General features: G+C 38.9%; 1 pseudogene; it reads left to right on the top strand.

Annotated features, from left to right (window-relative positions):
* Positions 1-2,688: 2,688 nt before the first annotated feature.
* On the top strand, positions 2,689-3,487 carry LOC127214489 (40S ribosomal protein SA-like; annotated as a pseudogene).
* Positions 3,488-24,759: the final 21,272 nt, after the last annotated feature.

Genomic DNA, 24,759 nt, shown 5'->3' on the forward strand with positions numbered 1-24,759 from the left:
GAAACCATTTACTAACAAAAACCCCAATACTGGGTATGAGAAACCTTCTCTTGAATGGTTGGTCAGAGTAGTTCAAGTGAATTCCAAAGCAATGTAGATTATTGCCTGTCATGGTAGTGCATGCCTTTAATCCAAGCAAAGGCATTAAGATTTCTGTGAGTTTGATGCCATATATATTTTTTCAGTGTAGCCCTTGGTTGCCCCTCAGGGGTCAAGGGCAGGCTACTATTGCTAAAGACACCATAAACTAAGAACACAAGAGTTAGATGATTTGAGCTTTGTCTGACCTAAAAGTCCAGTCAACCTCCTATGGTTCCAGAAAATAATATGCAAGCAGGCTGTCAATGTAAGAATGCAACTAAACAGCCCTACCTAGTTGCAAAACCTATGAACCAAAACAACTATCATTCCAAGATATGCCCAAAGGTACAGTAAGTGGCACTCGCATGCTAGTGGAAACCAACAGCTGTCTAATTGAACTTAAGGCCCATTCAATAGGAAAGCAAGCGTGCTTGGTACTGGAAACATAGCCAGCTTCCCCAGGCTGGTGAGACCATGGATCTTAGAAAATAATCTACCACTAATTTGCTAGACCAGCATACTTCCTTACAATCTTTTAAATCTTATCCTCATATCCACAGATAAAAATAACTACCATTCCTCATCAAGGAAGCTTCTCTTTTTAGCAAATAGAGACCATAATACAAAACCACAACCAGAAACAATGTAGAAATTAACAAACATCTACAGGTAACTAATAACTACTGAAAGAAGGAGAGTTAGTGTCTCCCAGGGATTTGTTGTCCAATTCAAAGTGGTCAGACTTGAAACCATATGCATACCAACCACAAAGGCAGACACACACACACACACACACACACACACACACACACACACACACCGTTAATAAAGAAAAAAAAGGATTATCAACTTGAGAGTTGGGTAAGGGCATGGGAGGGCTTAGAGAAGGAGTAACTGGGAAGGTGCTGGAGGGAAAAGGGGGAAAGTGAAATAATTCTATTTCAATAAAGTCATTTTTTAAAAGGAGATAAATGGTGTGGCTCTCAACAATCTTGTTGATAAGATTAATTATTTTTTAGAGTTAGGAGAAAGAGGAGGGGAGGAGAGGAGAACATGTGGAACTAGGAAGATTGAGTCGGAGGACAAATAGATGAGAGAAAAAAATCCATAATTTCATAATGGAGCCATTATAGGTTTGAAGAGAAAAATGACTCTAGAGAAATGTCCAGAGACCTACAAGGATGACCCCAACTAAGAATCTGAGCAACAATGGAAAGGATACCGTAAATAACCTTCCCTGATAATGAGATTGATAGCTAACTTATATGCCATCATAGAGCCCTCATCTAGTAGCTGATGGAAGTAGAGGCAGACACCCACAGGTAAACACTGAGCCAAACTCCTATAATCCAGTTGTAGAAAAGGAGGAGAGATAAGAAAATAGTGTCAAGTCCAGGCTTCAGAAGCCCACAGAGACAGCTGACCTGAACAAAGGGTAGCTCATGGATCCCCATACTGATAGCAGATAACAGCACTACAGGACACATGCCAATTTCCTCGTCTATACACATTAAGAGACACTTTAACTCTACATAGGCAGTAGATAAATTCAAGCTTTGCAATATTTACAGGAAAGCTACCAGACTTGGAGTACCAGACTTGGAGTTCCATAACAATAACAAAGTAGTAGAAAACCAACACCCTGTTCAATGTGAAGGTTTTCTATCATATGAAAAAGTGTGCAACCATAGTCATATAGTGTTGTAACTTCCGAGGGCTCCATCATTTCTTATGTGAGCAGTAGCAACAAAAGCATGGTGCCAAGAAAAGATAGGCACAACAGCAGCACTTCCTATGGATATTCAGAACACTTACCTGGATCCCATCTATGTTCTACTTGCCATTCATCATCTCTCTCTGATGTCTTGGCTTGTTTCTGAAAAACACAGTTTGGAAAATACATGTTATGCAAGCCTCTTTCTGTGAATACACCTAAAAATTCCCAAGGAGACTGCATCATTTCAAGACCCAGTTATACAATCTGGAAATTTGCAGACCCACTGTAACAAAACCTGGAAATAGATTTCTTAATATCCTGAGTGAATACTATGCTAAATTACACTGTAAAATTACAGTTATAGGCGGTACTAGTACTATAGGTACTCACTTAAGCTTGTATCACTAAGTATTAAATATACACCATCAGTCCTCAAAGTTATAAAACTGATGTTTAATGAGAAACATTAAAGGACATATTATGTGAGCTACGTAGACCCCAAAAGAGGGTAAAATAAAATGGTTTTGAAACGTCATCAAAGGTACATTTTAAAATAAGTGGCAATGAATGAATATGACACCATCTTTCACCTGCTCACTAATAAAGCCCAAAGAGAACATCTATAAAAATATGGCAACACCAGATTAGGGACACATTCTAATCTTGCAGGATACTGAAGGAATGATGGTGTACAATGTAAAATAGTCCCACAATCACTTAGATGATAATACCTGGTTATTATCAGGATTCATCCTTTCTGGATCATCCTGTTCTCTTGAAGAGAAAAATAATATGCAAAACTATGTTTTAAAGCTTTATGTAGTGCCCAGAGATGGGTCCATATGGCATTGTTCTTGATTTCCATGGTAACTTAAAGGGGAACTTACTCAATGTCCAGAGTCCTTGATATCCTCCAGATGAAGGAAGAGGATGTGCTCAAGTTCTTAGCCACAGGAACCCGCTTAGGTGGCACCAACCTTGACTTTCAGATGGAGTGGTACATCTATGAAAAGAAAAGTAATGGGATCTACATTGTAATCTCTAAAGAGGACCTGGGAGAAGCTGTTGCTTTTAGCTCAGGCTTTTGCTGCCATTGAGAACAGTGCTGATGTCAATGTCATCTTCTCCAGGAGCACTGGGCAGCAACCCACGCTGAAGTTTGCTGCTGCCACTGGAGCCACCCCAATTGCTGGCCACTTCATGCCTTAGTCCTTGACTGATCCCAGAACTGACCTTCAGTCCCTCAGAGGCATCTTATGTCAGTGTCCACCACTGCTCTGTGTAACACAGACTCTCCACGACATGTGAACATTGCCATCCCACGCAACAAGGGAGCTCACCCAGTGGCTCTGATGTGGTGGATGCTGGCCTGGGAAATACTCTGCATGTATGACACTATCTATCTTCCATGAATCCCAGTGGAAGGTTATGGCTGATCTTTACTTCTACAGAGACCCAGAGGAGAGTAAGAAGGAGGAACAGGATGTGACCAAGGAGGAATTTCAGGGATCCTGATTTCACTGCTGTTCAGCCAGAAGTGGCAGACTGGTCTGAGGGTGTGCCGGTACCTCTGTACACATCTAGCACTTACCTACTGAAGACTTGAGTGCCCAGCCAGCCACTGAGGACTGGTCAAAAGGTTTCACAGCACAGGCCACTGAGTGGGTTGCAGCCACTGATTGGTTCTGAGCTGCTCTGCAGACACATGAGCAAAGGGGAAAAGGTGGAAGGAAAATAAAGTTCCTAAAAGGTGAAAAAAATAAAACCTATATTCTAGAATATAACCATGACACCAAGCTGTTAGTTTGTCTACAAACATTTTTAAGGAAAAATTCAAATTATCTTAATTCTTAGATTAATTCAGGGTTATAACAGCATTGTTCAGAGTGAGCATTTATTGTGATTGGACACTAATAGAACATCCACTAACTGATTTTATGCTAGCAGTGCCATAGTATATATGGAATCAAAACAATGATTCTCAGTTCCATATAAATATATTACTAAAATAAGCTTATGACTATTAGAACTGCTAAGACTGTCCATCATTTCTTTCTTTTTTGAGGCTGAGTTGTGTCAGTCTTTATTACTACTAGTATTTTGATAGATGATTTTCAAAATTTATTTTTATTAATTATTTCTCCCAGCCCCTATTACACTTTTGCTTCCCTCCTCTCCTCCAAGAGTCTAACACCAACCTCCTCTCTTTCTCCATCCCCAATCCAATCCACCTCCTTTCTCTTCAGGAAAGGGGAGGTCTCCTATGTGTTTCTATATCAGCGCATCTCTGGCATGAGCTAGAAACTTACTGCAAGGAAAACTCCCAGGAGTCGAGGAGAGTGACTCTAGCTATGGGAGATATGGAGACTAAACCAGCTATATCCTGCAGCCAGGCAAGACTTCCAGTGAGGGATTGGGACTCTACCCAGCCATATAACCTTTGACCTACAATTTGCCTGGCCTTCAATTTATGTTGGGGTAGAAAAATATGCTGGCTCAGAAATTATGGGAATGGCCAACCAATGACTGGTTCAGCTTGAGACCCATTCTACTAGAGAAAGCCCATTCTTGACACTATCATTTCTTAAGAAAACTATGGTGAGAAGAAAAGTTAGGGACACCATTGTCACTTATTTATGTATATGGAGATCAGCTGTCCCTTGTTAGGGTTTTAGCCTACATGAGTACTTACATACATATAAGAAATGTTCTACTCGAATGCCTCACTGAGCTACAAAATGTGTTGGCCTGCCTCTGAAAGACATATTATGGAACACTTACTAAATTTATTTCTATAGATGTCATTTCTATAGATGTTGCAGATGAAATAGTCGATACTGGAGTATGCAGACTTTCCCATTTACTTGACTATTTACATATTTCTTTGTTGTTTCAGTGTGTTCTCTCAACTAGAAGTTGAAAAATAGATATTGAAAAATGTGTTTCAGGGAATAATTTGCTCTACCAACACACCTGTCCATTCCCTTGAGCATGAGGATTGCAAGGAGGCACTTAAGCTCTATCTGAAAGTTTTAATTATTTTAAGGTTAACATTTAAGTATTTTGAGGAGAATCCATCATCTCTTGATTGGAAAACTGTAAAATTTATCTTAGGTTTACTGCTAGCTTGGAGTTTCACAAAAGTGATAATTAACCAAAATAAAATCACTCAGTCTTCCAAGTGGGACAAGTTTTATCTATATCATGAAATCACGAACCCATGGTCTCTTGAAGTTTTATGGATGCAAACAGTTCTTCCATGAAATTCAGGAGAAAAGCCCTGTTAACTTTATGGTCATCACCATTACTTTTCTCTATAAAGGTTGACCAGATGTCTTTTGCTGTGATTCAGGCTCACATCAATACTTATTACTACCCTAGGCATTATACCCATCACATCTTGGCAGGCACCTGAGAAACAAATTGTAGAAAAATACATTTAGTATGTCTTAGTTAAGAGTTTTATCACTCTGAAGAGACATCATGACCACAGGAAAACATTTAATTGGGATGACTTACAGTTTCTGTGGTCCAGTCCATTACCATCATTATGAGGAGCATGGCAGCATGCAGACAGAAATGGTGCTAATGAAATAGCTTATAGTCCTACATCTTGCAGGGAACAGGATGAAACACTGTGCAGTCTTCTTATCATAGGAAACCTTAAAGTCTGCTCTCACAGTGACACACTTCCTCCAACAAGTCCATACCTACTCCACACCTCAAAACATTACCACTCCCTATGATATTATGGTGGCCAATTACATTCAAACTAACATAGTATTGTTTGGGTTTAAACAGGATACTGACAAAAGTTTCTTGATCCTTTGTATCATTTTATGGGACGTAAAAATGGGTTGTGAACTCTGATGTGAAAGCCTAGGAAGTGATTTTTTTTTCTCTATAAGAGATTTGCTGAAGTTCCATGGTCAATACTGTTGTGATAGGTGGTAAATCCATTATTTAGCGTATTTGAGAATCATTAAGAATACAGAGATTATTATAAATTATAAATATATGAATTGTAAAATCTCATGCTTATTAGTATTTTTAGTGACAAGCTATTTTCTTAATGAAAGGTTATATGTTGAACATAAAGTTGACCTAATGGTCTCACACTTTTCATCAACATCATGTTAAAATATGTAGGCCCTCTAATGAGTTAATGCCAGCAAAATATTATAGTACATTAGGAAATAATGTGCTACCTGCCCCAAACAAAAAGGGGTAGCATTATTTGGGAACTCTCATTCACTCTTACCTGGAAACACAAAGGTTCATCAGTCTGTATTGGAGTAGTTTTTATAAAATCCCTTGGTAGCAAGATTCCATTCATGACTACTATTAGGTTTACTGTGACCTCACAACTCTAAGTACATTATAAAATCCATTTGAAATGTTCATACAGGACATATTTTCTTTAACAAAGGTAAAAATATAATACTTACTCTGATAATCAGGAAACCTTCAAAACTCTTTGCATACTTCAAAAACTTCAAAGATAAAAATATTATTATTGGCTCCATATTTTCTTGTAAAAAACCTAGTGTCCTCTTGATTAAAGTTCATATTATTTAATTTTTGTTGCCTGTCAAGGCCCTTGTTCAGTTCTGAGGTTAATCACACCATTGTTTCTATATTAAAACCCATGAAAATAATAAAATGGCAACCGTAGTTAGGAACACATCTCCCATAGGACACCTGAAAATCTCATGGGCATTAATATGGTTTAAATTACTACTTCAGTATTACCTTTATGGTTCTACACACATTTCAGGCTTACTAGAAGCTCTTACTTGGAAACAAAACATGTTAAATATTTTGGTCAAAACAGTGCATTGTGACAGACAATTCTTTTATCATATCACCTGGAGAAGCCCATTTCTAACAGATTTAGGAAGATGTTTACAATAAGACCTACAAATTGTCTAGAAAAATATTGTTTGGAACTCATTGTGTCTTACTGGGTAGTTGAAAATATGTTAATACTACAATTATTAGATACCTACCATCCTCAAAGTCACCCCATTTTTAGGAACATCACCATCTCTTACTGCAGATCTTGAAAACTATCTAGTTCATTATTATGGTTGGAATCATCATGATCTCTTTATTGTTTGCCAGAAAAAAATTCATCAAGTCCTGAAGTTAAATGAACAATAATCTTTTTTGCCAGGTTGCTGAAAATATCAGTCATTTTTGAGGTTAGGTGTACCACAATCCCTGAAATATCAATAAAAATGTGTTCATTAACAGGGTAAGGTATATCATCAAATCCAATTGGTCTAAGAAATCTCAGTCTTAACATTGTAGCTTGGAGTGCCATCATCACTTACCTGTATATCTACAAAACACCATTGGTTACTTCTGTGGTTAGGGCAATTGTTATTTCTTAGTTGTAAATTTCAATACCCATTTAATACCTAAGTAGCAGTATTTTACCCTCTTACCTAGGTATTTACAGAATACAGCCAATATTACCATGGGTAAGGACACTATCATCTAATCCCTGGATTCTGTCATAATATATTGGCTACTGTAATAATAAAGACACAATTGTCTTCTACCAAAATATCTACCAAATCTTATTGTCTCTAAATCTCCTACAGACATTCAAGATTCTTTATGCTGACTTTTGGGCCCTCAGCAGCCACAGCCAGGCCTCACCTCTCCTTTCATCTTTGATAGAGTGAACATTCTAAGCAGTTGAACTCCCTTAAACTCTTGTTTTGTCTCTTGATTCCTGACATGAGTGCTGAGAATCAAACTCAGATTCTCTGGACAAGTAGTGTCTTTCATCCATCTCTCCAGCCCTGACAACTAGTGGTGTTTGTATAAGGCACTGGCTCAGGCTCTGATGATTCCTACAGAGTGGGAGAACTTCAGGGTTTTTTTGGGGGGAGGCTCTGTGTTCTTGGCTTTTTTGTCACTACAGTTATTTTTGGCAGTGGAATAATAAGTGGTTTTTATGTTCCTCTATAGATATTTTATAGCTGATAATTTGTATAAAACACATATTTGAATTATTAACGTGAAAGGGAAAAGCAATCTTCAAAGTAACATCCTATTGTATTCTTGACTGCTTATTGGACAAGAACCAAGCCTCGTAAGACTGCTATCAGGACAAAGTAGAAAAACATCTGCAGGCCAGTAGCTCCAAAGATCTTTTCATCATTCTGCCAAGGCCATTTCTAAATTTTTATCTTTGCAATTAATTGGAGTCATGCTGTGTAATTACTAATTTTTCTTATGTATAATGCATACTAGAAAGATTGTAATTTGTAAGGGTGATTTTTTTTGTTACCTTTCATGTAGTTTATTTCTTTTTTTATTTCATTTTACATTCCAACCACAGTTCTCCCTACCACCTCTCCTTCCACTCCCCTTTGCCTCCTCCAATCTCCTCACCTCCCCCATGGCTCACCCCCAGTTAACTCCCATGAGGAGTCAACACAGTCTGGCACAATAGCTTGGGGCAGGGCTCTCCCATGCATCAAGACAGAGCATGGTATCCCACCATAGGGAATGGGCTTCAACAAGCTAGCTCATGTACCAGGTTTGTATCATGGTCCTCTCTAATAGTCCAAGTTTCACAACTGTCTCCCTCATATAGAGGGCCAAAATCAGTCCCCTGGAGTCTACACAGTTTTAGGTCTAGAGTTCATGAGTTTCCATGGGCTTGGTTCAACTATCTTTGTAGGTTTTTCCATCATGATCTAGATGTAAATCAAAGGATAACCAGACTAAAATGCACAGCTCCAGAGAAGCTAGGCACCCTGGGAATGGAAATTAAATAATATCTATGGGGCAAAATCGGGGTGGGGGTGGTAAAGGGGAAGGGAATGGTGATGAGAAAAGGAGGGCCTAGGCAGGGAGGAATACAGTAGAAGAGCAAAGAAAGAGGTATCTTAATAGAGAGAGCCACTATGGGCTTAGAGAGAAACATGATGCTAGGGTAACTCCCAAGAACCCACAAGGAGGACCCCAGCTAAGACGCCTAGCAACGATATAGAGGATGCCTACTCCTATAATCACATTGATGAATACTCCAAGAACCAGGCCAAGCTCCAGTAATCCAGTCAAAGAGAGGGAGGAGGGAATGTATGATCAAGGGAGGTCAAGATTCTTCTTCTTCTTCTTCTTTTTTTTTTTTTTGACTATTTGGATCTTGGTACATACTGCCTCTAGTAAGCATAGTAAGCAAACAATACAGACCAGATGGAATCTAAAATCAGGAGCTGAGCCCCCAAGTTTGCTGCTATGGAATCCTAGAAGAGAACTCAGGATCCAGATTGAAAATCCAGACTGATAAGAGGGAGGAGAAGGGCTGGGGCTCAGTACTCATCAGGACTGGGAGAGACCAACTTTTAAATTTTTCAGTTTGCTTTTCCTATTTCCTGTAGCAGTCTTTATAACCCATAGAAAACGTAAAACAAAAATCAAGTAGTAAGTCTGTGAGATAAATTATCAGAACTAAGTCTTTTTCTGGAAGAGAGTGGTTTTCCCTGGTGTCAGTGTGAGGGCTCTGGTACACTGTTAGAATACTACTGAATCAAACACTGATATGTTGACTTTGTGAGGCCAAACTTAAGGCTATAGGCCTTATGATAAAGGAGTACATATTAAAACAATATCCTTGTACTACTACTGTGTATAAAGAGCTGGGCATAGTGGTCATAGTTATAATTCTGAAGCAGGACGACAAAAGAAATTTAAGGCAAATCTGAGAAATTTAGTGAGACCTGTCTAAAAATAAAAACAAAAAGGAGCCTGGTTGGCTGGGTGTGAATGTGTAAGCTTATAACCACAGCAGGCAGGAGACAGGGGCAGGCAGAACACTGAATTTGAGGCTAGACAGATCTACAGAGTCAGTTTCAGGTCAGTTGGTGCTACAGAGTGAGACTTTGTCTCGAAAATGGTTTTGAGGCTCAGTGACAAGAATCTTGCCTAAATAAATGCAATAGCCTAGGTTCAGTGGTTGGCCCTGGATGATAGAGGGAAAGAAAAAGAGTTCATCAATTAGAAAAAATGAGAATGCTATCATCAGTATTGTCCTACTATAGTCTTAGATAGAGATCACAGGTGCTAATTTCTCACTTTATAGTAGGGCTTTTCTCACCTTAATATCAAAGACATGTTGGACCAGACAATTTTCATTGATTATTTTGGAATTTCACACCATGCACCCCAATCACACTTCCCAGGCCTCGCCTGTCTGCCTCCTACCATTGTGACCTCTGCTCCAAAAAGTAGAAGAAATAAAAAATAAAAATGAGTCAAATTGTGTTATTCATATACTCACAGGAGTATGGTCAAACTCCCAGTGGCCTGTCCCTTAAAGAAAACTGAGTCCTTCCCTACCTGCACCCCCACCAGAAGCCATCAATTGTGAAAAGCTATGCTTCAACATCCTTAACACAATTTTAAGAGTTCTCTCTGAAAGTTTTTCTGCTTAGATTGTTAACTTTTCAGGAGGTATGGGGGTAAGAATTGTCACAGAATCCTTCTATGTCCCTCTTTCTCAATTGTGAGTTCCCAATCATCAATGCCACTATAAAAATAGCTTCCTTGCCTTTTGCAGTCAATGGGATCATGGATCATGGACTTCCACAGTGTTTCTGGTGACAACATGGACTATGGACACCCACATGGTCTCTGATTTCAGGACCTCAGGATAGTCTCTGGTGGCAGCACATACTACAGACATCAACAAGGCCCCCTACCACAGCTTGGGACACAGATACCATCATTGTCCTTAGCAGTAGCACAGGCCAAAGACATCAGCATGGCTTTGGGTCCACACAGGATACTGTGGCTATTTGAATAGGTATTGTTCCCATAGATACATGTGTTTGAATGCTTTGCCCACAGGAAGTGGCACTATTAGGAGGTATGGGCTTGTGGTGTAGGTGTGGCCTTGTTGGAGGAAGTGTGACACTGTGGAGGTGGGCTTTGGGGTTTTATAAACTCAAGTCTGGCCAGTGGGACACACCTTTTGCTGACTATGGATCAAGATATAGAATTCTCAGTTCTTTGAGGCACCATGTTGTAAGGAGTAAGGTTTTTTCCTCCCGCCGCTGGTCTTGCCCCGCCGCCGCTCCAGCCCCAAATAATACACAGAGTCTCTGTATATGATGTAATGCTGTTGGCCAGGTACTAGTTTCTTATCGGCTAGCTCTGTCTTAAATATTAACCCATTTCTGTTAACCTAATATATCCATGTGGTCTTACCGGAGAGCCAGCTGGCATCCTGCTTTCTCCAGATTCTCCATCTTGGCTCCTCCGTACTACTTCCTCTTTCCTCCTTGTCTCCTAGTTCCTCCCCTATCTTCCTTTCCTATTGGCCAACAGTGCTTTATTCCTTAACCAGTATGAGAAACATATATACAGAATGACATCTGCCATCATCATGTCTGCCAGCATGCCACCCATCATGACAATAATGGACTAAACCTCTGAACTATAAACCAGCCCCAATTAAATGTTTTTTTTTTTTTATAAGAACGGCCATGTTCATGGTGTTTCTTTACTTCAGAAACTCTAACTAAAACAGACACTGACACCAATATGGTCCCTAGCAGCAGCCCAACCCAAAACATCATCATAGCTTCAAGCAGCAGCACAGACAATGTCTGCATGGTCTTTGGTGGGAGCACAGGCCATAGACGTCTACATAGGTCATGACCACAGTACCATAGACCCAAGCATGGCCCTTAATGGCAGCACAAGCACGGACATCAAATATGGCCTCTTGTGGCAACCTAGGCCACAGACACTAACATGTCTTCCTACAGTAGCTCAGACTATGGACATCTACCTAGTCTCTGGAGGTAGCACAGACCTCAGACATCCGTATGGCTTCCATGGACATCCACATGAAAAGTTCATGGTGTCTGGTTTCTGAAGAACCATAAATACTGGACCTTACTGAGACTCATCTTAGATATTCTGCTGTTGCCCAGAGTCAAGGTGTTGTAGCTAGGCGGGGTATCTGGGAACAGGTTCTGTGTGAGCTTCTGGCTAGTATAGACCTCCCTGCCTTTAATGTCTGCAACTCTGAGGCTTGCTAGGCTTAACTTTTGTGCTTGTAGTCTGGAGGCAGGACCGCTGCCCAGCACTCTCATTTCCCAGTAGTGTAAGCAGCATGGGCTGCAGCAGTCATAGTGGTTCTACACTGGGGGTCAGCTGGCCACCATAGACTAGCCTTATTCAGTAATGACATCTGGATCTGCAGGACCAGCTACTCCATGAGCTCCAATAGCTTATAGATGGGAGTATATGTTGGGGCACACCAGTCCCAGATAAGAGCAGAGTTGGTCAGCCTGAGATGTCCAGCATCCCCACACAATACTTTTGAAGAAATTCTTAGGTGTAGGAAACTAACATCCCTATGTTTTCATACTATATCCCTGGTCTCTCTATAAGCATGTACCAAAACCCCCCTTACTATCATGACAACTGTAAATGTTTCTAAAACTAAATGTTCTCAGGAGGAAGACTGTACCCAGTTGAGATCAATGGATTATAGTGTTAGGTAGCTAGTCTGTTATTACCTGTAATTCCAATCCTTGGGAGGCTAAGAAAAGGGGATCAATGAAGTTTTGGGCATGGCCTAGGATATATAGTAAGCTCTAGGATAGTCTATGTTATAGAATAAGATTCTATCTCAGAGAGAGAGAGAGAGAGAGATAGGCAGAGAAAGAGAGAGATGGAGATAGATAGATAGATAGATAGATAGATAGATAGATAGATAGATAGATAGAGCTCCCTCTTCCCAGAAGCAGCCAAGTCTATGGTTTTCCCTACTATGCTGTTCTTTCAAACACTATTAATACTGTTCCTGAACTTATTTTTAGGTCTGTTTGTAAATTCTTTTGTCCATAAGACTAGAAACCTCCAAGTGGAATCCCCCATTTACTAGTAACAATAGGAAAAACTAAAAGGAATGATGTTTAGATTTTCCAAAGTCCCTAAATACATGGCTATAATAAGTGTGAATTGGCATTCACCAAACACCTGCTGAGATTTCCATGTTTTTGTGTCCCAGAACAATAAACTGTGCGAGGAACACACGGATGGTTTTAGAAATAGAGGCAATTCATTAAGAAACAAAAGGGCACTTTGGGGGTACAAATGAATTAGTAAGCTGGGAAGGCAGACACTCAAAAGCCTCATGCTTTGTGAGTTTTGATCCTTTCTAGACTACAAATCTCCTGCCCTGTGCTGGAGATCTTTCAGGCTTTTCTCACACATACTCTGCTCCGTCACAAATAGTGCCTGGCTAGAGATGTTTCCAATGTTTCTACCAATTGTCTTCTTTTAAATATTAATACTCAATCACTTTCTCCACACCCCTACTCTCCTCCCTCAAGACTACTAATGGGGACTCAGGGACAGGTCTTAACAAAACTGAAACGGGCACCTACAGGCTACTTTTACTAAAAACCATTGACTCACTTAGCCTATGAAAACTGAAAGTGGTATGAAAGACTGGCATCTCTCTCTTCATTTTGTGTCTGTCTGCCTATTTTTTTCAGCAAAAAGCAGATTGCCCTAAGTTTGCTGTCAACATTGGTTCCAGGAAATAAAGAATTCCAAGAGGGCAGAGTCCCCTAGACAAAGATAGTTCCTTTGATAATGAAGCCACACCTGGAGCAGACACAGCTATCTTTCAGAAATAAGATTGATTGACCTCATAAAATTAGGGGGACAAGATCTTTCAGATCACCTTCAAAACCAGGACAGAGACAGTGGTCAACTAAGCCACATCTTTTTATTATTATTTTATTTATTTTATTTTACATGTCGATCCCAGTTTTCTCTCCCTTCCTCCCTCCCTCTTACCCTTTCTCCCCCCTCATATGCACCCTGACCACTCTCCCCTCCCATCCCCTACCCCAATTCCACATGTAGGGCAATGCCATCCAGGTGAGGTCATGTAAATCTGTCAAGTCTGAAGTAGGGACTAGAGACCTAAGTTAAGGCAGTATCCATGGGGGATGTATCTGTAAGGTCCTGTTGTGCACCAGGAATACATCCTGCTTCCACTGTCTGAGGTCCCTTAGACTGCTCAGTCCTTCTGGCTGAGACCCATATTCAGAGGGTCTTTGTCAGTCCCATGCTGGCTTCCCAGCTATCAGTCTGGGGGCCCCTTAGCTCCTCCTTGTTCAGGTCAGCTGTCTCTAAGTCCAGTACTGCTGAGACATCTGCCTTGACCTATGTTTAAGCCAAAACTTCATGTTAGCTACTCCAAAGCCAGCCTGCAATCAGTAGACCTCTTTATCTGTCCTCTTCCAAAGGTAACCACACTGAATAAATCTCCTCACCGTGCTTTCAACATTATCCAACTCTCTAGTTGGCATATTGGAATGAGTAGATGGGCCTAGTTGAGCTTAGGCTTTTGTCCTAAAATCTCTGACAATGATACTGGCTTAATATAGAAAGATATAATTATATAACTATCTATTTGGATGGAAAGTTGTAATTCTTGAACATATTCACTGCCTGGTCCTTCTAGGTCAGAGTCTAATGAAATGCTTGGTCAGAACCTATGAATATGTTTCTGGTTGAAATGCAAGGAGCTGGAAATGTGTACGGTAGGAGCCTAGGTTTTACTTATAGGGCAGCAGAAGCATGCTCTTGAACTGTTTAAGATCTGACAACTAAAATGAACAGAATTATTAAGAACCCTATTCTTCCGCTGAAAAGACCACTGGAATTTGACAGGAACACAGTATGTACTCACTCATATATGGATTTTAGACATAGAGCAAAGGATCACCAGCCTATAATTCACACCACCAGAGGAACTAGGATACAAGGTGTATTCTAAGAGATCAATATAAAGTCCCTCACAGAACCAGGAAGGGACAAGTACCCCAGAGCACAGGGGAAGTTGGTAGGGCAGCGAATGGAGAGAGAAGTAGGAGAAAACGAGGGGGAGGAAAGGAAAACATGTGCGACCAGGAAGATTGAGCCCGGTTAGGAATAGAAGACAGGAGAGAGAGAGAGAGAGAGAGAGAGAGAGAGAGAGAACATAAAAGAGGGAGCCAATATTGGTTTGAAGATAAAATTGAACACAAAGAAAGGTCTAGAGAACTACAAGTCTGCTGCCAACTAACAATTTAAGCTTCTGTGGAAAGGCTACCATAAATGCCCTTGCTGGAGAGTGAGATCAACAACTAACTTATCAATGGAGCCCTCATCTAATAACTGTTGGAAACAGGAGCAAACACCCATACATAAACACTGAGTTGAAGTAGAACCCAGATGCAGATGGAGAGGACAAGACCATGTCGCAGAAACACATAGAGACAGCTTACCTGAACAAGGAGGAGCTAACAGGCCACCAGACTGATAGCTGGGAAGCCAGCATGGGACTGACTCAGGCCCCCCTGAATATGGGTCTCAGCCAGAAGGACTGAACAGTCTAAGGGACCTCAGACAGTGGAGACAGGATGTATCCCTGGTGCACAAAAGGACCTTGTGAACACATCACCCATGGAGGGATAACTGCCTTAACCTAGAGACAGGAGAGAAGCCCTAGTCCCTACTTCACATGACCTGTCAGATAGACATGACCCCAACTGGATGGTATTCCCCTACATATGGAATTGGGGTGGGGGGATGGGAGGGGAGGGTGGTTAGAGTGCATGTGATAGGGCAGAGAGGGTAAAAGGGAGGGAAGGAGGGAAGGTGGGAGGGAGGGAGAGGGAACTGGGGTTGACATGTAAAATAATAAATTAAATAAAAAAATGATTTGACTCCAAAATTTAAGTTCAAGAACAAGTTACTGGGGAAAAGGATTTCTATTTTTATTTCCACAGAAAATGAAAAGATGTGGATTCCTTCCAGACTAATGTGGTTTGATTAGGCCAGACCGCCTGAAACAGAGTACCAGGGGATCACACATTCAAAACAGGTGGACAAAGGAGCCTTACAGACTACAGCCAGGATTTCTGCATCTTCTTCGAATCCCCCATGACAGCGCCCCTTACCAGCAGGAAGTAGTTTGGAAAAAACGACTCCCAAAGCCCAAAATATTGTCTATAAATGTTTGTTATCATTTAAATGGACTTGGTTATATAAAATAAATAAATAAATAAATAACCTTTTTTATCCATATGAAAAATAAAAAATAAAAAGAAATAATTAAAAGAAGAGATACATAGTAGTACATCATCATGTCCTGTTTCCAACATGAAGATATCATGGACATTCATACCCTTGATAGCACAAAGAATAATTTTCCAGAATTGTATTTTGTTTTTGCTGAATTATTTTCATGATAAATCTGCTCAATTATGAGGGTAATGAATTTTCCAAATATTGGCACACTAAACATTTATATTTGAATGAGAGTTTAATGGGGCATAAGAATCTAAGTTCAAAATCATGTCCCCCCATATATTTAAATTGAGCACGCTATTATTTTCAACTACAACATTCCATTGTATTGTAGTCATTAAAAAGGGCCCTCACTGCTGTAAAGTTTTCTTTCATCAACTGTTAAATTTGAGTTGCTAATAAAAAAATTATGAATTTTTTTAGCTCTTGATTAATCAAAGATTTGTAAAATGATATTAACCAACTTTAATATAAACATTAATGGAAGAATATAGAAACAAGATAGGCAATGAATTCACTGTGTATAGCATTATAATTCTTAATACATACAGAAGGACCTATGATCCAAAGGAAACTATTATAGAAGTACTTGGATTTTCCTTTTTAACTTTCACCTATTCTTCTTTTCTCAAAATCTGGCTTAATATATTGGTATGCATATATTTATAATTCTTGTGGTTTTATGTTACTATTCTAAATCATGATATGTATTATTAAATATGTAGATGCTGTGCTTTTAAGATTGACATAGAATCATCTACACACAGAATTCTGTAACTTGATATGGTCACTCAATATTGTTGCTGAGACCCATCTATCTATATTGCTATATATTCAGTTAGAACACCCAGTTGTCTTAGAGGAGATCCTCTCTTTCCAAGGAGCTGTTTGGGGGAACCTTTAATAAAACAGATCAGGAAGTTCAACTGGGAATGACCATTAGCTGCAGTGAAAATTGGGAATGTTTGGAGTTACTAGGAGTAGAAGCCAGGGAATAGAAGCCAAGAGATGGCTGTAAATATCCTGCAGGGCACAGGACCATGCAAGAACAAAAAAGAAATTCATCTAGTCCAAAGTTGTATACCGCAAATGCTGAGGAACCACAACATATTCAAAAGCCACATACTCTACATTCCTGAAGAAATCCTAGGTATAGAGAAGTAACCCAAACTTATGCCTCAAACAAACATCATGCTTATATCATCATAACTGCCTTTGTTGTGTTATTCTTGTATGTGGATGGAGGAGACCGTTACATGGAAATCACTATTGCATATTTCATGGAGTTATGTGTATATGTATATTTTGTAATGTGTATGTGTGTGGGAATATTACAGAGGGAGATGGGCCTGTAGGCTTATTTTCTCTATTTTGTATGCTTATCGAAAAATATAATGAGAGTTAAACTAGACTTGATATAGTAAAATAACCATGATTTGGTTCCTATGCATTTAAAAGTAACATTTAAACTAATAAAACATGACTTTTCTGTGAAAAAATAAATGTGTACTACAGGTCATATTCAGCTCACTAATTTGGAAAGTTAGGGCATTAACCAAGTCAAGAAGAAGCCAAAGAACACAGTTTTCAGATGAAAACAGTGAAATGAGTGTGTAATCTGACTCAAATCTGGGTTCTCACAGTAGGTGATTTGAGCTCCACTCATCTTCCAGACAGGAAATATTTTGGTATCTATAAATAACTGCATTTTGGATTACTATTAGCTATCATTGATTTTCCAAGTTGCCAAATAGGTCCCAAAGAAGGAGATAAGCTATAGGGATAACCTTATTGTAGACAATTTGTATTCTCCGACTGAAGTAGTTTTTCTTTTTGCAGTGGAATAATTTTGACATTAGAAACTGTATGGCCTACTATTTCAATTATCTTGTTTAAACTATGAATCCCAGAGCAATTCTTTGGGCAGGTCCAAGATAGTCATCGTTCCTCCAGTGAAATAGATTTGTCCCTTGTCAATCTTTCTGGGAAGAGGAAGAAAACAAAGCTGGACTCAGCTATATAAGGTTTGGGGGATTTCTTCTTCCTCTAAGTTAGGAGAAACTGATACCTCAACTTTAAGATAGGTGATACCTGAAGTTGCTCATTTTCTTTTATTTCTCTGCCATGTACTGAGCTGCTGGGAATGAGGCAGAATTTCATATTTTCGGTTTGGACTTCTAGGTTCAAAGGATATTTACTTCTCTTGGCTGTTGTAAGTTATTATGTCTTCTTTAACCTTCAATGATCAAGAAAAATATCACCATTTAGATATGAGAAGTATAGAGGAGGACTAACCTTTGCTTGCAGTCACAGTAAAGACACATCAGCAATGGTCACCAGGAGAGGGGTGTGGTATCCAGGAGTATTACTATGAAGTAGAAAGGCAGAGAGGCAAGTTGAAAGATGGTAACTAGTGCTGAAAAACTGTGAGGCATCACTAGGGGTACAGGGGCCAGAAACAGTTCAGGAAACAGTGTAAGGCCAGTTTTGAGCAACTTGGCTGATGTGAGATAATATCATAGCAATTTGGAGCTGAAATTTAAGTATTTGTTATTTTTGTTGCCACAGACTTATGAAGCCTGGGACTTGAGGTAATTCTGTTAGTAACATAGTATAAAACCAAAAAAGTTCAGTACCAACAAAGATAAAGACAATGGGATAAAAATATGACTTTTTAATATAAAAAATTCACTTGCTACTTTGGTCTGAAAAAGTAAACACAGCATCAATATTTGATAAGTAATGAGATTGACTCCAAAGTAAAAAAAAATTCGAGATCATGTAATTCAGTTCCCTGGATCGCTTAACCATCTACAGTCTAAACAACCGAATACACCTTACTCTGACTTCATTGCACAAACCTGATACAAGAGTTCATAGCATCTGCTTAGAGTTTTAGGCAATAGACTCAGATATAGGTTTTATTCTACAGTCTTAGACTGGAGATCATAAAAATTCACTTTTTTATTAATTTATTAACTAATAAATGGTATTAAGTGGTACTGGAACTATAGCTCAGTTGGCAGAGTCCCTGCTTATCAGACAACACAAAAACAGGGAGTTGTTGCACATCTATAATCCCAGCACTCTAGAAGTGAAAGTAGGAGGATCAGAAATTCAAGGGCATCTTGCTTTAAGTTGCAATGGGTTATATGAAACCCTGTCTCAATAAAAATGAAAATTAGACTTATCCTAAGCCTAATTTATGTATTACCTAGCTTAAATGTCAAAGACTGGGAGTTAAATACTAACTTTTACAGGGGGAAAAAACTAAAATATTTCCTATACTTATGTAAAATGTAACAAAACACAAATTAAAACAATAAAAACATTTAGTTTAGAATTGAAAATATATGAAAGTTTGCTTTTCAAAAAAATCTTTATGTAATGGCATTTGGTGCAAAATGTGATGGCCTGAGCCTAATCAACAGACTCCTAAAAGCTACTGAGCCCCACATATGCATAGTTACATGTACACATCCATGCACATTCAATAAGTAATGTAAAATCATATTTTAAAATATTTATAATATTTTTAATTTCAAAAAATGATCACAAGCATTTAACAATATTATCGCAAAAATGTGTACAATAAAACATAGGTATAATGGATGTCATATAGCTATTAAAAGTTCTATAAAATGTTGAAATTGTATACGATGCAATAATGTTGGGGGAGGGCCCCAGTCCTGCCCCAAATGATGTGACAGACTTTGATGATCCCCCATGGGAGACCTCTCCCTTCCTGGGCAGTGGATGGGAGGTGGGATGGGAGGGGGTTGGTGGGAGCATGGAAGGATGGGAGGGAGAGGGAACTGGGATTGATATATAAAATAAGATTGAAAAAACAAAAAATAATTAAAAAGATGCATGAATTTAAGAAACACACAGTTTGATCAACTCAGAAATTATATATTCACATAGATAGAAGCTGACCTAGAAACAAGCCATTGCACACAGTTTTAATTGTACCATATATACTTGACACAACAGTTTAATCAAAAATCAGTTATTTTATGTGTTGTGCTCTGTTTCATGCATATAGTTAAGATACACAACATGATGTTTTTGTAAGCTATTATTAATATTATTTTGGTTTTTTGAGAAAAGGTTTCTCTGTGTAGCTTTGAAGGCTATGCTGGAACTAGTTCTTGTAGACCAGGCTGGTCTTGAACTCACAGAGATCTGCCTGCCTCTGCCTCCTAAGTGCTGGGATTAAAGACACGTGCCATCACCACCCGGCTGCTATTATTGTTGTTGTTTTCATCATCATCATCATCATTATTATTATTATTATTATATTAGAGTTAAGGTATTACTCCAGTCAAGCTAATTAATATATCCATCATCTTACATAGCTTACTTCCTTTTCTTTCTCCCTCCTTTTCATGTTTTTAATAAAAGAACCTAAAATCCATTCCCAGCAAATTTCTAGTATGCCATACAATTTTATTCACCTATCATCTTCACATTTTCACCAGATTTTGAGATGGGTTCATCTTACACCACTGTGACTTTGTACCTTTTGACACACATCTTTCTAGTTGTTCTCCCCGCTAAACATTCTTATCTTTATAATCAATTTCTTCCTTATGTTCTGCCTTGGGTCTTGGTCTTCCTTCCTTGATAGAGTAAGTAGGTTAGCACTTAGCTAGGCAGCCAGGAAGAAGACATGGCACTAAATTTGCTAATAATAGCTCAATTCTTTCAATCCATTCTCTTTTAAGAGTAAAGAGTGTAATTACATGACTATTGAGGGCCAGGGCCAATACACAATCCCTCTATCCAGACCACAGGGACCAAATATTTTCAGGAAAGAGAAGGGGCTGCTGAGGCAATGACAACAAGCAGCATCTTTGGTTACTTCTCATTCCTTATATTTTAGTCCACGAAATTGACCATGCAGTCCATTATCTTCTAGCAGTGCTATTCTCTAACATTTCTATAACACGTTCTCAAATCTAGAAAACATAATAATATGGAACAGCAAATGGCTTAGCAGCTAAAGGTACTTGCTTCAAGCCTGAAGACCTGAGTTCAATTCCTGGGATCCACATGGTGGAGAAGAGGAACCAACTCTCACAAGTACCATGTACACATGCACACAAATAAATGTAAAAAAATAATGACATATTTAGCAATGTTATCTTTTATGTTTTTTCATAGCATGAATTTAAATGAGTCTTAATTTTCATTATCTTTATTCTTTGAAGAATCTCATACATACAATGTACTTTTAACATATTTATCCCTACTGCTCCCCTAAATTCCTCTCTGACCCACCTCCCACTACCTAGGCCCTCACAACATCTCTCAATTTTTAGTTGAATGAAGTATTTTTATTAAAAGGCCTTTTAGCCAGTTGTAGTGTTATACACCTTTAATCTAAGCACTTAGAAGCTGTTGCAAGTCAATTTCTTTGAGTTCAAGGCCAACCTGGTCTATACAAAGAGTTCCAGGACATCCAGGGCTACATAGTCAGACTGCATCTTCTGAAACAGGGGTATTAAAAAGTAAGTTAAAATTAGAATAATTTTAGCAGCTAAAAACCATCATTAGAGTAGTTATGAATACTACCTAATATTTTTTTGTTTTTGTGAATTTTAAAAATGTATCATTATTATTATTATTATTTTATTTCTAAGGCAGGATCTTACTATATAGCCTGGGTTAGACTCAAATTTGCCTCTCTAGTGCTAGTAATAAAGACAGTTATCACTATACCTAGGTGAACTGAATTTTATACTCATATTCAGGACTTTTGGTAAACACTTTTTTATTTTTCCTTTTACTGAAAATAGATATTTTTCTCATATAATATATCCTCATAATGGCTTTCCCTCCCTTTACTACTCACAGTTCCTCCCCATCTTCCCTTCCCATCCAGATTCACTCTCTTTCTGTCTCTCATTAGAAAACAAACGGAAATTATTCTACAAGACAAACCAATAGAAAGAAAAGAGCCCAAGAGGAGGCTTAAGTCAGAGACCCCCACACCTCATTTGCACACTCGGGAATCCCATAAAAATACTAAAATGAAAGTCAGGGTGTGGTACTGATCCATGTAAGCCCCATGGATGTTGCTTCAATCTCTGTGAGTTCACAGATGCTCAGCTCATGCTCATTTAGAGACCCTTGCTTTCTTAGTGTTTCCCATCCCCTCTGGCTCCTAAAGGAAGGGATTTCATGGAAACATCCCATTTAGAGCTGAGTGTCCCAGGGTCTCACTCTCTGAACACTGTCTGGCTGCGGGTCTCTGTATTTGTTCCTATCTGCTGGAGGACCAAGCTTCTCTGATGATGACTGAACAAAGCACTGATCTATGAGGATGGCAGAATATCATTAGGAGTCATTTATTACTACATTTTTTTCCTTTTCCTTTTTAGACCAGTATTTTTTTTTTTTGTTTTTGTTTTTGTTTTACCCTAGGTTCCTAGGCCATCTAGTCTCAGATTCTTGGTCATCCAATCAATATAAGGTATGTGTTCCATCTGGTTGAGTGGGCCTTACCTCAAATCACACATTGGTTGACAAGACCTCATGTATCCTTTTCAATGAAACAAAATAGCTCATAATTCATTTCTTTTTTGAAACTTGGGGAACACCTTATTATATTTTATCATTTCTGCCCTTCTTTCTGAAAACCTATGCAACTCTTCTTTTTCTGTTTAAATGTTTTAAATCGCACTTGTTTATTTAATGTGTGAATGTGTATGGCTGTGCATTTGCACCTGTATGTGTGTGAAAGTGAGAGGACAACCTTCAGGGGCCAGTTCTTTCCTTCTATCTTGAATTCAGATGGCTCTCGTGTCTATCAGCAAGTGCCCACTGAATTGTGTTGGCAGCCCACTGTCACATTCTTTATATTTGAAGTTTAAAACTTTCATTGTTTGTATTCTATCCGTATGGGACATTTTTTGACTTTTGGCCATATATTCATCTGGCCATATTTTGCCTCAGCCCTAAGAAATCAGTTTTGTTTTTGTTTTTGCTTTTTTAAAAATACTATTGCTCTTCCATTTGTTCTGGGATTATTTCAAACACGTCCATATTTTACACATTGAAACACTACATTGAGGGCAGCAATGAGAATGGGTCTTACCACGCAGCCCACTCCATCTTTGAATTCACGATTGTTCTCAAGCTTGTGCCATTAAAGCCCAGCTGGGACAGTTTTTGCGGCTTTTTATTTCATAGAACTGGGTGGAGGCTGAAGACACTAACCATTTTTTTTTCTAAACACAGAACTTTAACTAACCTCTCATAGGGATGACTGTTGGCACACCTCACTCACATCCGAGCCAGTCAGTGAGGCTTGTGTTGGAACTCCTGGAGCTATGGCGTCAAGCCTTATAAAACAGCTTAAAGCCCCCACTTCCGTCTGAGAAAGAACACGTGTAGAATACCCGGATCTTGTCCTGTTGTCATCGTATGGAACAAGCACACACACATTGCTGATGCTTTCACAAGTGAGTAGTGATGGCCAGGGTGCCAGACATAATTGTTTCTGGGTGCCATAGTTTGCCAAACGGTGAGCTAGAACTGGGGTGTGACAGGCAAATGGAGATAGTATGGACTATTTTTAATATTTTCCACATTTATTTATTGCTGGTGGGGTAGTAGTCAGAAGACACCTGGTAAGTTTGTTCACTTCTCCTAATTGATGACTGGAGAGAATCACACTCAGATTACAAGGTTTAGCAGCAAGCATATTTACTAGTTGATCCACCTGGCAAGCCCAATAGTGGTTTTTTTGTTTTGTTTTGTTTTGTTTTTTATTGTTGCTGTTTATAACTATCTATGCGATCTAACACTCTATTAAGGACCATACATTGTAGTGTACTGTCCCTTTAGTTTGGTCTTTTTTAATCTGTGGTGTTTTTTTTTTTTTCCTCCTAGGCTTATATGAATGTTGACATTTGGACAGGACATTGTTTTTTAAGTATTGGGGGTAGAATACAGAGGCTCCTGTTTGCTAGATAAAGTGTTCTACTGTTGAGTTACATCTCCAGGGTTGGCACTGACAATTTTGAAAAAAAAAAAGTTAGCTTTTTTTTTTTGCAATCTAATCCCTCTATTCATAGTTGCCTGATGTTCTGTTATCGTTAGAATCAGATTATGAATTGGTGAGAACTTCATAAGTGCTGTTTATATCCTTGCTAGTATATTACTTCAGAAGACACAGCACATAATAGTGGCATTGACTTGTCATTTACTTAGGCAAGATCCTCCTGCTTTCTCTACAAAAAATCCCCCCCATTGCAGTTAATACAGAATCTACAAGCCACAGCCTGTTTTTTTATTCCTGTTTGCACTGGATAATCCATAGGTGTTTTTACTACAGCATGTCGAGAGTCAGCCTCTTTAGCTTCAAGCTGACTTTGCTCTTGTTTCTAAATTTCCTTTTTCAGATGACATTATCACCATCCACCAGATGCTCTACATCAGGCACCTGTAACTTCTTCCTGCATTCAGCCAAGACATCCTACTAATTCTCAGAACCAGCTCCTAAATCAGGTACCTCCTCTATTCCAGTAATTTAACAGCCTTTTAATCAAACAGTTCTCTTAGAGCATCCTTTCTCTTCAAGACCATTCTCTATGCTCTTTCCTGATTTTCCCCCTACACTTAAATCTGATAGAGTCACTCATTACCCTGGTCAATATTTATTTTGTATCTATTGATCTTGATTTCTGTATAGAAGGATCTGTACAGTACCATACAAAACTCTGTAATTTGACCCTAATCTACCTCATTATCATCTAATACTCCCTGCTTTTCTTCTAAACTCAGACCAGAATGAATTCACTATCCTTCAAATACTTCAAGCTCAT

Source organism: Phodopus roborovskii, unplaced genomic scaffold (assembly GCF_943737965.1).
Source record: "Phodopus roborovskii unplaced genomic scaffold, PHOROB, whole genome shotgun sequence".
Classification (NCBI taxonomy): Eukaryota; Metazoa; Chordata; class Mammalia; order Rodentia; family Cricetidae; genus Phodopus; species Phodopus roborovskii.